The sequence below is a fragment of the Opisthocomus hoazin genome, chromosome 6 (assembly GCF_030867145.1).
Source record: "Opisthocomus hoazin isolate bOpiHoa1 chromosome 6, bOpiHoa1.hap1, whole genome shotgun sequence".
NCBI lineage: Eukaryota > Metazoa > Chordata > Aves > Opisthocomiformes > Opisthocomidae > Opisthocomus > Opisthocomus hoazin.
This window is the reverse complement of record NC_134419.1, coordinates 76,645,507-76,657,512: the sequence shown is the minus strand read 5'-3', so window position 1 is coordinate 76,657,512 and position 12,006 is coordinate 76,645,507. Positions and strand designations below refer to the sequence as shown.

The window sequence follows — 12,006 nt, the reverse complement described above, 5'->3', positions numbered from 1 at the left end:
TCACCCCGGGAGACCGAGGCACCGCAGCCCAGCGCTGGGAGAAGCGGCCACAGCAGGAGAAAGAAAAAAAAAAAACACCCCAAACCCCAGAGTTTCCTGCCTTTGTACCGCGACTCCCGCCGCCCCAACACCGCTCTCCCAGCCACCGCCGAGGCAAAGCCCCCCCTCCCACTCGTGACCGGGACCCCTCGAGCCGCTGACGGACTCCCCTCACAGGCCCCGCTCGCCTCAGCCTGGCTCACCTCACCCCCGCCGCCGGGCCCCCGCGGGGGGCAACCGGCCGCTTCCCCCTCCTCCCCTTACCGCGGCCCGTCCTCCCCCAGCGCTGCCCGGGGAGGGGAGAGGGGAGAAGGGAGAAGGGCTTTACCTCGCCGGGCACCGTCCCTCAGGCTCACGCTCGGCGCTGGAAGCCGCCCGTGCCCCGCACCGCCGCCGCCGCCGCCCCCCCCCCCCGCCCGCCCCCCGGCCCGCTGGCTGCGGCGGCGCCTCCCCGCTCAGGACATGGTCTCTCCCAGCGCGGCGGGATGCCGCGGCCGCGGGCGGTCCCACTCGGCGCGGCGGGGGGAGCCTCTCGCCCCCGCTCCCCGGGCTCCTCTAATGGCGGCGGCTGGAGCGGCCCAAAGCAAAATAAATCCCCATACGGCCAGCGGCCCGCACGTCAGCCCGGCCTGCCGCCCTGCCTGGCGCCCATTGGCGGAGCCCGCGCCGTCCCCCTCCGCCAATCGCAGCGCGCCTCTTTGGGAAAGAACGGGTGATGTCATCCCTGCCGCTGAGACGCCCGGCTTGGGAGGCCGCTGGCTTTCGCCCCGCCCCTCCCCGCGGGGCCGGCAGGGGGCGGGGCTCCGCGGGGTCCCTGTTCCCCCCCCGCCCCCGGACGCTCCCTCACGCACCGCCCGGTCCCCCCGGCGCCGCGCATCGGCCTCCGCGCCCCGGCCGCCCGCCGAGGCAGAGCTGCGGGCGGGCGACAGCGGCGGGGAGGAAGGCGGCAGGAAGTGGGGCCGTCCCGTGGGCTCGGCGTCAAGCTTCCCCTGGGAAATAGCCCCTCGTAGAACCCCCCCTTGCCACCGCACCAGGCCAGGCCGCGGCCCTGGCGAAGGCCGCTGGCATGGCAGTGGATCCCGGGGAAAACAACATCCCCCGTGCCTGACGAAGCCCCGGCCTGGGGTATATTCCCGCTGATCCCCGTCAGCTCTCCCCCAGCGGGGCAGTTCCCCGAGCGCCGCCATCATTTCTCTGCTTTCTGCTGGAAAATGGCGGCTGTGCGTCTCCCCCGCGCTGCCCTGCTCGTCTCGCTGACAGAAAAAGCCTATGGCCCACGTCCTCGCTCTCCCCGCGTGGGTCTGCATCATTCGACGCCTGACTCTGCTGGTTTTTTCCCCACCACTGTAGTCCTTACGCTTTATTTTGGGTTTTCTCAGAGGTTCCAGTGCTTTCTGTTTCCCCGCTTTCGTTCCCCGTTGCCTGCGGAGGCGACGGAGGGGACTCCGTTCGCCGATGCTTTGGGCTGGGTGTTGCGTTGGGAGGCTCGTCCTCCCCTGCCCGGCTGGATCCATCCCTGCTCGCTCGATCGCCGCAAAGGAAGAGCGCCCGAGGCGGTCACACAGAGCGGCCATGCCTTGCTCTGGAGAAAATCCCTTTGTCCAGCAGACAAACAACAAGAACTGTTGTTTCAGGACCAGGAAAATGTAATTACCTACAGAGACTGAAACAGAGATTTGTCTCCGTTCGCAATTAAATTAGTTCCCTATGAACATCGAAAGCAGTTGGGGGGGAGGGTAACGTGATTTGTCTCTCCCAGACTAGTTATTTGCTAAATTCTCTTTCTGACTCCACAGAACAAGTTGGGCCCCAGTCTGCGTTTTGGGAACCATACCAACAATTACATAGTTTTAGCTATAGAAAAGGTGGTGAGAACTGTATTTTCTTTCACACACCCACAGATAAGATCCAGATGAACTTGGAGAAGTCATGTCAAAGAAATATTCCTTGTCTTGAGGAATTGTGCCGTCTCTGTGCTTAGAAATCGTTCGGAAAACGTATCCCTTGCTCTTGGCATCTAGGCAAGACGATGGCAGAGCCGTCGTGTAAGCGAATAACAAGCACTGGGGTAAATCCTAAATGCTGCCCCAGCCGTACAACAATGGGTAACTTCCAGAAGTAATTATTGCAGATTAGACTGCATAAGAAGTTATGAAAATAAAAGGAATGTATAATTTTGGGGAAAACATCACATTCTTCCAGAAGATTTCCTAGACCTGTCACAAACACAATTTGATGATTGTGGAAACATTTTAAACAAAACACAGTGCCCTGCGGCACATTGGGAGCACGTGATGTACATTTACCACACAGAAAAGAGCTTTAATGAAGGCAGACTCATACCTCTTCCAAGAGTTTTGTGGCATAGGTCAGAAAAAATAATGGTAGGTGATTTTTGTGTCTGTGCAGTTGTTCTGCAGAACAGAAGCATTCCAAGTAATGAAGCAGGTGCCTGTACAGTATACGAAGGCAAACGTGCGAAGATTGAATTTGAAAATAGCTACCAGAGCTGTTAGTTTCAAAATCGAATCCTGGCTGTATCTCCAAATTACCGGACGTTTTTGATGTTGGCAGTATGAGCCCTAAAGCCATGTCTTTGGCTTCGTCTCGGAAAACTGCTGGCGTCTCCCGCCAGGTTTACCTTGCAGGAGTTTGCCGTTTGTTCTAGACTCAAACAATGAAATGTAATAGCAGTGACCTTTCAGCAGTTTAGAACATTGATATTTGCACGTACATTTTATCCAACAATAGCTTTCAGGCTTCTAATTTGGAGAGAAATCAAAATCTACGTGACTTGATAACCCAGTTCTCAATAGGTTTGGTATCTGATCTTCTTTAAACATCAGAAAGATAATTCTGTTTTTGTTAGAGGTAGCAGAAGTTATATGCAAGTACTAATTTCCTATATTCCACCCCAAAATTTAATTTTATCCCACCAGTTTAAGGACAAATTTTAATTCCCTAGTAAGGAATTTGGAACAGTCACACTAGTCTGACAGCTTAATAAGTTATTTTGGGAACTTTGCTTTGCGGAGCTGAATTCACTCATGCCTGGGTGACGATGTGCCTTCCCTCCCGGGGTGTGCAACTGCCCTCTGCAACTCCGAATAAACACGAGGCAAAACTACGCGCCCTCATTCACATCTCAAAATGTAATTTACACATGTACGTCTGCCAGCTTTCCTTTCTCCCCCACTTCTCAAACACCACAAATCCCTGTTCCTCGAGCGCCTGCTGCTTGCTGCCCGCTTTCCTCAGCCATCCTAGGTCTCTCCGACCTCCTTCCTTCCCTTCCAGTTCCTCTAGAGCAAGAGATTGTTCTTGGCTGTGGAGCTGCCGAAGGAAGAACCAGCAGTAAATTTCCCTGTCAGGACTCACAGATTTGATGAAACCCGAGCAGCCCGCACCAGTCGTGCGATTTCGCAGCAATGCCGGTGGCACCCGGCGACGAATCCCAGCTGGCTCCTGCCCCTTGCCAGCGCCGAGCTGCACCACCAGCCCTTGCGCCGCAGCCAGCCGCACAGACTGCCCGAGGCAGGAGCCCTGTGTGCCTCCGAGGTGCCAGCCTTGCCGGCAGCCAGCGAGCCAGATGGCTAGGAAGTTCCTTTCCTTTTCTGCAAAGAATTTATAAATTTAGGATTTTTTTTTTTTTGCAGAATAACCCAGAATTGCCGCTATCTCCAATTAAACAACAGTGCTTCGCATCACACTGCCTCGCGAGACGCCCTATTCCTTCTGTCCTGATGCTCCCCGTTAGTAAAAGGTTTCTTCCCCCAACCCTCCCTGACGTTTCTGTTCTGATTCACCCTGCTCACAACCGAGCGAATGATACCAAAAGCTATAATTAGAAAGAAAGCGTCGAAACATTTCGCAGCAGCGTATTTCTAGACGCTGCGTACAGTAGCTGGGGGGCTCAGTGAAGCAAAATGGTGCTTCAGGTAAGCAAAAAGACAAATACCAAATTGTTTTATGCTGGCGTGGAGTGTTTTTGTGCTGCAGCATTGCTGCCTCAGCCTGAGTGCAAAGACTACATCTGGTTAGTGACGTGTAAGTGCGGATCTCGCTCTTATGCAATTCTCTCTACCCTGGTAACTGCTCGCTCTCGGGCAGAGCGCTGGCTCCCATTAGGCGATTCGTCCTCGGCTTCTCCAGGAGCAGAGACGGACGTGCTCACCGGGTGGTTATTTCTCACCGGCTGAACTTCGGACCGGCACAACTCCCTGCTCACACTGGCTCCTCGAATCCGCCTCTTGCCATTGCTTTATTCGGTGTTTTCAGGCTTTTTGTGATCAAGGAAGACCTGCAGCTGAACTGAAACACTTAGATAAAGGGTGAGGAATAGAAATGCACAAAAATCCAACGGAAGCATGGTTTTTGAAGCTACTGAGAACAGGATATTTTAAATGGTTGACTGATTTGTTACCATTTTTCCATCCTCTCTCTGAGTCATCCTCAGCCTTCACACCCAGAAAATCTCATACTTACGGCTCTTTTTCCCATTTTAGTTTGAAACATAAAAATATTCAAGTATGGCTAGATCACTATCCCCCCTACCCAGGTGAGGCTGAAGGCATCATGGCCCGGCCAGAGCTGTTCTTCCCTGCCACAGCTGCTGGGTGCTGTTGGATGCCTGCAGCCCTGAGACCTGCAAGCGAGCTTCCAGTATCTGCAGCTGGCCCTCAGCTGGGCAGGGCAGGCAGGGTCTGTCCCTGTTGTCACTGCACGCTCCCGGTCGCGGTGGGTCACGCTAGCCCTCGTCTGGCCTCGGTGCTGCATCCAGTGGGAGATGGCTTTGTTAATTCTACCCATTCTGCTGGCTCGGTTTTCAGCCGTTTCTCAAAAAAACACCCTTCAGAAAGTATTTTCAGAGTCACAAGTTTTCTTCTGACTTCCCCAGGGGCTTTGCACAAAGAAGAGGTGTCAGGCATGCGGATCAAGCCCTTCTCCTTTTGGTCTTTTTGACTACAAAAAAAGTAAGACCCTGAGCCACCAAACCCCTCCGCACAAGGGACAGGGGAAGAGCAGCTGAAAAGTGGTCCTTCCTGCCTCGCTGTCCGTACCCCTGGGAAGAGACAGCCACCTTCTCCCGGAGGGCAGTGAGAGGCGGGAGCAGCTCACACCGCGCAGCCGAACGCTCGGCCACGCGTTCCTCCTCTTCTTCAGCTGCGGGGCTGCCCTCCTGCAAAAGCCCCGTGGGTCTCCGTGGGGCCAGCTACAGGCGCCTCGCACCTCTCCGGGTGGTCTGTGGTGTGTGGTGTGATGGTTTTAGGGGAAAATAGCTAGGAAAGATAGAGAATAAATAAATACAGCTAGGAGAAACTGTGCAGAAATACGCCAAAAGCACGTACTGAGTTGTTATCTCCTCAATCACTTTGAAATGTGTTTCAGCAGCAGAAAGAAAATCACAGAATCACAGAATCAAAGAATAGCAGGGGTTGGAAGGGCCCTCTGTGGGTCACCCAGCCCAACACCCTGCCGAAGCAGGGTCACCCAGAGCAGGCTGCACAGCACCACGTCCAGGCAGGTCTGGAATATCTCCAGAGAAGGAGACTCCACAGCCTCCCTGGGCAGCCTGGGCCAGCGCTCTGTCACCCTCAGAGGGAAGAAGTTCTTCCTCATCTTCAGCTGGAACTTCCTCTGCTTCAGTTTGTGCCCGTTGCCCCTTGTCCTGTCACTGGGCACTACTGAAAAGAGCTTGGCCCCATCCTGCTGACACCCACCCTGCAGATATTTAGAGGCATTTCTAACGTCCCCTCTCAGCCTTCTCTTCTCCAGGCTGAACAAACCCAGCTCCCTCAGCCTCTCCTCGTAGGAGAGATGCTCCAGTCCCCTCACCATCCTCGTAGCCCTCCGCTGGACTCTCTCCCGTAGCTCCTCATCTTTCTAAAAAAGGCAGGGAGGACTCATACTGAAAGATTCGACACATGCCATGTTTTTCTTGCTTTCTCTCTGGTTCCACAGGGAGCAGAGGAAGGAGGTGACGGAGTAAATCCATTGGGATGGGGCTTTCCAGCTGTAGGGCTTGAGCCACACAGTCGGGGAATCTTAGAAACTTTCCTCAGCTGGGGAGATGCTGAGTAGGTGAAGGAGCCTGTGCTGGATGGGCAGCAGAAAAGCAACGTAGGTGGAGGAGAACGGGAACCGGGGAGGCAATGGGGTGGCTGTAGGAGCAGCCTGCGCCTTCAGCGCGGTCCTGGGGACTGCGGGACGCTGCGGGGTCTGCCCAGCCCGGATGGCGAGCACAGCGTGGCTGCTGCCACGGCTCGCAGCACGCACCGGCAGGTTTGTCACAGCGAAAGAACGTGGGGGGAGGACAAAGCAAAGAGGAGAAAAGGAGGGAGAGAATCAGGGAAAACGTGAAACAGCATATTAAAAACCAAGGGGAAAGAAAAATAAAACAGGAAAACGGAAAGAGTTCTTTGAATGTGCTCAAAGAAAGTCATGAGGGAGGACAATGACAAGTAACAATGCAACTATAAAAGGCAGCAGGAGCGTGGGTCCCTTTTGGGGAATGTAAGACGTTTGTGAGGACTTGAGACAAAAATCCATGAGAAAAACGGACTAAAATCCATAAACTAGTTGCTGTATAAAAATGTCAGGCCAAAATAGGCTGGATTCCTCTGTGCAATGGCCAGCATCTCTCTTATCCTCAGTGACAACACATTTAACTACTGCCAAACACTGGGACCCCCACAAAATGCATCTGCCAGCGGAGAAAGAATTATGGGGTGACCGTAACACCGACTTCTCCGACGCCGCTGACTGAGGCCAGACAAAAATACCCTATTAAACAACCACCACTTTTGATGCCGAGGTTAGGTACCTCCCTCCTCTGGGCACAGGCTTTTGGGAGCCCCACCGATGGCATCACCCCTCCCCAAAGACCGTATCAAAGTCACAGATGCTGAACTCGGTGGCCGTAGGTTTGGCTGTGACGTTTGGGGGCAAGAAGGGGTGCATTTTTCTGCTTTAGGTGAGCACACTGCTTTTTCTATGCAGCAAGGCAGTACTATCAGGTGGCATTAATGTGCCCCAAATCCGAGCCGAAGTTAGCAGCCGTTAGCGGCTGGTGAAAGGGAAAGGGGATTTATCGTGAAACAAAGCCACCCGGGAGCGTACGAGGCAACAGAGAAGGGACGTTCTGTGTTGGGTTTACAGAACACAGGGCATCACGCTGAGCACAATCAGTGCCAGCTAATCAGATTATTTGATGAGCAAGAGGGAGCAAAATCCATCTTCGAGTTGACGTAATCCACTGATAGACTGCTGAAGGATTCTGGATGTGCTCATTGCGTGTCTCAGAAGCCTTTGCCTTACCTATTCATCGAGACTTACCCTTTATATGAGCAAATCTAGGATTAAACAGATACGGTTCAAATAAAAACCAGAAAACAAAACAGGTAAGAGTGAGACCTCACGGGAGCGTGGCTGACGGAGCGCTGCCAGTTGCCTGGCAGTTACACCAGTTACACTACTGGTTTAGCAAGGGGGTGGAAGAATATCAGTGACAGCAGGGATAGTTTAATGCTATTAGTGGAGACCTTATAAGGATGGTAACTGATGAAGCGAAGGAATACATCAGTCTGGAATTAAAATGTGGAAAGCACGGTTTTCTGGAAAGTCTTGAATTTTGGAAGAGAGTAGTTTTTTATTTTAATTCAGGCCTAGCCTGAGCTATAAATTCTTACTACTTTAATACCATTGCCTTATTTTAGAGCTGTAGTCTGCGAAAAATCTATACCTTCTCCCAGCAATTCTCATCACAAATAGGCAGCTTCAACAGCTGGATAAAAAGTAGCTTTCAATCTTATTCCTACTTTTAATCTTACAGAAAGCCATTTAGCGGGATACCTCATAATGCTACGCCTTATTTACAGATACGACGAGGGGAAAATAAATCAGAGAAACAGAAAAATAAATAATTTTCAAACCAAATTGCTTTCCTGGAAAGACAGTTCTTTCATTGCTTTTTTTCCTAACATTAATGGAAAAGAATTTAGTAATTATACATTGAGCAGCTATAGTTTACTTGTGTCAGGCAGAAGCTGCTGTACCTTCCCCTTTTGTGCATTATGCTAAAATGATGGGTAGAAACAGAATAAAATAATTGCACCAGAACATTGTCTAGGATCACTGTCTCCCTCCCACTGCACAAAGAGATGCAGAAGCAAAGCTAAGACATTTATCGAGCAGCAGGAGCTCATTAGCTTGTTGTCAGTACTCTCTCCCATTGATAGCTCTTACGTGGCTATCTGTTAGGTAAGCAGCGTTATAAATAGTCTTTCTGTAGCACACAGTTCTGCTTTCATATAAAAAATATGTTTGTTGTCTCCCAAATAATTCTTGCCACACTGAGAAATACAGATTTTGCGATTCAGGAATGTGTTGCTTCAGCATTCCAACCACACGTCTGAACTGTGGTTTTTAGCAGAGCCCACTGCGATAGGACAAGGGGTGATGGCTTTAAACTAAAAGAGGGGAGATTTAGCCTAGATATAAGGAAGACATTTTTTATGCTGAGGGTGGTGAAGCCCTAGCACAGGCTGCCCAGAGAGGTGATCGATGCCCCATCCCTGGGAACATCCCAGGCCAGGCTGGACGGGGCTCTGAGCAGCCTGATCCAGCTGAAGATGGCCCTGCTCACTGCAGGGGGGTTGGGCTGGATGGCCTCTAAAGGTCCCTTCCAACCCAAAGCATTCTGTGGTTCTGTGAACTGCATGTGAGCTTGTCTTGCCTAAGCTCTTTGAAAAAAGCTGAAGCTTCAACAGCCTCTTCCGTAAGACAGACAGCCGTGGAACTGCCCGTGCCCAGGGACAGTTTTAAATTTACAGGGCTTGAACACAAAAGGACAATTTAGAGTATAGGGATTGTATACTGTAGAAATTTCTTAAATATTACAGAAAGTTAGATCTTCTGTAGAGGTCAGAGTAAGGACTGAGTATTAGAGAATTCAGAAGTATATTTAACTGAGGGGTAAACTCCTGTCTCAACGATTGATGTCATAAGCCAGCCAGATCCGTGTGTAATCATTTGTCTGTACACCCCATTACTGGCCGAGCAAAACAGCAGCAGAGAGGGCGAGCCGTTGGCTTACGCTTGCCCAGTGCAATTCAGGTTAATCAATAAAACCAATTTGACAAAATTATGCAAAATGTTGAGCTCCCGCTGAAGTAATTGGAAATTGGTGAAGCTGCTCGGTCTTACGAAGGTCACGTTCCTCTGCTGGAGACTGAACCTTTACAGACACTGAAGTCCTTGAGCAGGGGATTCACACGCCTGTCTCCTTGGACGTTGCACTGCTCTTCTTGCAATGCCAGCGTTTTCACGTCGCCCAGTTTCCCCAAGAATTCCCACCACACGTCTCTCTGTCAAGTCAGCTCCTACAGTCAAGGGGCCTGGGCAAACACCCAAGGGTCAGTGAGAAAGTTCAGATCTGGACCTTTGCCCGCAAGCCACATTTGATCAGTATAGAAAAAACACATTAATTTGAGTATATTATTAATATTTATTACACAACTGATATAGATACAGACTACACATGTCAGAAGCAGAAAAAGGCGGTTCAGATGAATGGGCCTGATTACTTGCATCAAACTAGAAAGCCTGTTTCTCAAATGGAGCACAAAAATCTGTTTGGGTTAGCGCTCTCCTACCACTCTGCAGAAGAAACAGAAGTTCTGCCATTTCACTTTGGTGCTGTTTCTCTTATCTTGCCATCCTGGCTTTGAATTTGCCACTCTTCTGTGCCGAGTGTACTTCTTGCCCAGACGGCTTAGTCTTCAAGAGGTTTGACGTTGTTCTCAGGCACTCAGTGAAGAGGTCAAGTGGAGCTGGTCTTCCCTCAGAGCACGCATCTCCGAAGCTGAACCGTATGCAGTTCTTGGCCGTCTTCCTCTCATGTCAGAGAATATTCCAAATAAGGTCTCACTGGTGTATTGCTCAGAATCAAAATAGCTTCATCTTATTTAAGTTTGATAACCCCTTGAGAAAAGTCCCTTGGACTTTGACTTCCCGTTAGAGCTGTTGACTGCCTCGGCGTATGGTCCTGTTAGATCTTCTCAGTTAAACACTGTTAAATCACAGTTCTGTCAACTCTCAGTATTTTAATGTTTTTCTTGGAATATTTGCTTCTGTCCTAGACCTCCAGCCTCTAGAGTCAAGTGATTAAGTTAGACTCTGAGGTTTTATTTTCAAAGTAGGTTTCTAATCCTCAAGGCAGTGAAGAAAGCATAAAATGTGGACTAAATATAACCCCAGTGCAATCTGAAGGTTCAGAAACTGGAAGTCAAGACAAAAAAAGAACCACAAATATTGGTTCTTAAAACCCAGAATTTAAAAATATATTTCAAATGTTTTGGAGAATGACAAATTGTTTAATTTTTTTTCCCAATGTTTCTGACTGCCAGTTCCACAATGCAGAAGACATTTCATTTTGTGCCAGTGCTGGACCGATATCCCAGCTTAGTACAGAGAAATTAGTAGATTTGCTCTTACCAAGAGGTCACTCGGGCTGGGGTCCTTACATCTAGTAGTAATAATGGTCTTCCTAAACATTCCAGGAAAAATAAGGGATATTAACATCTATGTTCAGCGTTATATTTTGGGTAGATATGCTATGTTTAGCTAACTTTCTCATATAGCAGAATACGTAAATATTCCTTTTCTTTCCGTACCATCAGTCATTGCATTTGGACTGCATGGCTGCAGTAGTCCGTCCCAGAGGTGACTGTGCCATAGCTCTGGCTAGAATAATTTCTTTGCACTTGTAGGCACCGTCTACAGTTTTACACAGCTTTGGTGTTAAATGTGTGTCAGATAATGTCAGGAAATCACAGAATGATTTCGTAGGAAGGGGCCTCCAGAGGTTTTGCGCTTCACCTCCTGCTCAAAGTAAGGACAACTTTAAAGTTAGATCCAGCTTGAAAGTCAGATTGTGTTGCTCAGGGCCTTGTACAGTGAAGTCTGAATCTCTCCAAGGATGGAGATCCCACAGCTTCTCTCAGCTCTCTTCCAGGGTCTGACTGACACTGATTATTTTTTTTCTAATATGTAGTCGAAGTTTGCACTAGTTATCTCCAAAACATGGACAGTCTGCCTCTTTCCAGTGTGTAAGCCTATATGAAGGTTGATTTAGTTGGTTTTCTTTGAGAGATAATGTGACTAGAGATCATGAAGCCTCAAGTTTGCTGACGCTACATGAAATAAAAGAGATTCTAGGATAGAAAAACAAGCCATTAACCCAGAACACCAAGAAAAGCTTTGACTTCTTTTTCATCCAGTCTAATACTGGAAGGGCCATGACAAAAACAGTGATTTATTTTATATTTATCATACAAGTTTATGTCTAGATCTAGTGAATTATTTCTCTTCTGGTTGAATTTTCAAAGTTCTAAAATCCTTATTTCTACAGAAGAAAAAATATTGAAAACTTGCCAGAAAAAGAACAATGTTATTAGAAACAAAAAATGAAATGATCACAGAACTTGGGGCTTTTGTAATTTATCCAAGAACTCCTGGACTTGGTCTCCAAAGCTCTGTGTGATCTCCTAAGGTCTCCAGCGTCCGAGCCCAGGAGCCCAGCATGGCTGGCCCAGAGATGGGCTCAGAAGCGACTGGGAGACCTCATCACAACGCAGGGTTCCTCAGAGGTAGACGCCGTCAGGTCCAAGCCACCTCCCAGTCCTCCTGGCAGACTGGCAGGGAGTGGGCGGGCGTGCTTGTTAGTGTAGCTCAAAAATGTGCTGAAACTCATTACCTTGTGCAAACCAGTCTGGTTTCAACAAACTGCCGTTTCCCACAACATCTGCATTTTTGGAAGCTGTCTAGCGAGCAATATTTCTAATCTAAACGGAAGTATTTTGCTTATCACCTAGCAGCCATCTCTCCACCATGGGTGGTTCTGAGCTGTCCTGTCTTCTAAACGCAAGGAGAGAGCGGCGCACGCAGCTCACCGCGCTGGAGAATGTC

The 12,006-nt window shown here is 49.7% G+C and overlaps 1 protein-coding gene across 1 annotated transcript in view; it reads right to left on the bottom strand.

Moving 5' to 3' along the window:
- The window catches only part of ZRANB1 (zinc finger RANBP2-type containing 1), a 46,848-nt gene extending 46,408 nt beyond the window's left edge, over window positions 1–440 (bottom strand). The window contains exon 1 of the mRNA XM_075423907.1: window positions 368–440. The gene's annotated coding sequence lies outside the window, so the exon portion shown is untranslated. The remainder of the gene's footprint in view (window positions 1–367) is intronic.
- Between the last annotated feature and the right edge of the window lie 11,566 nt (window positions 441–12,006).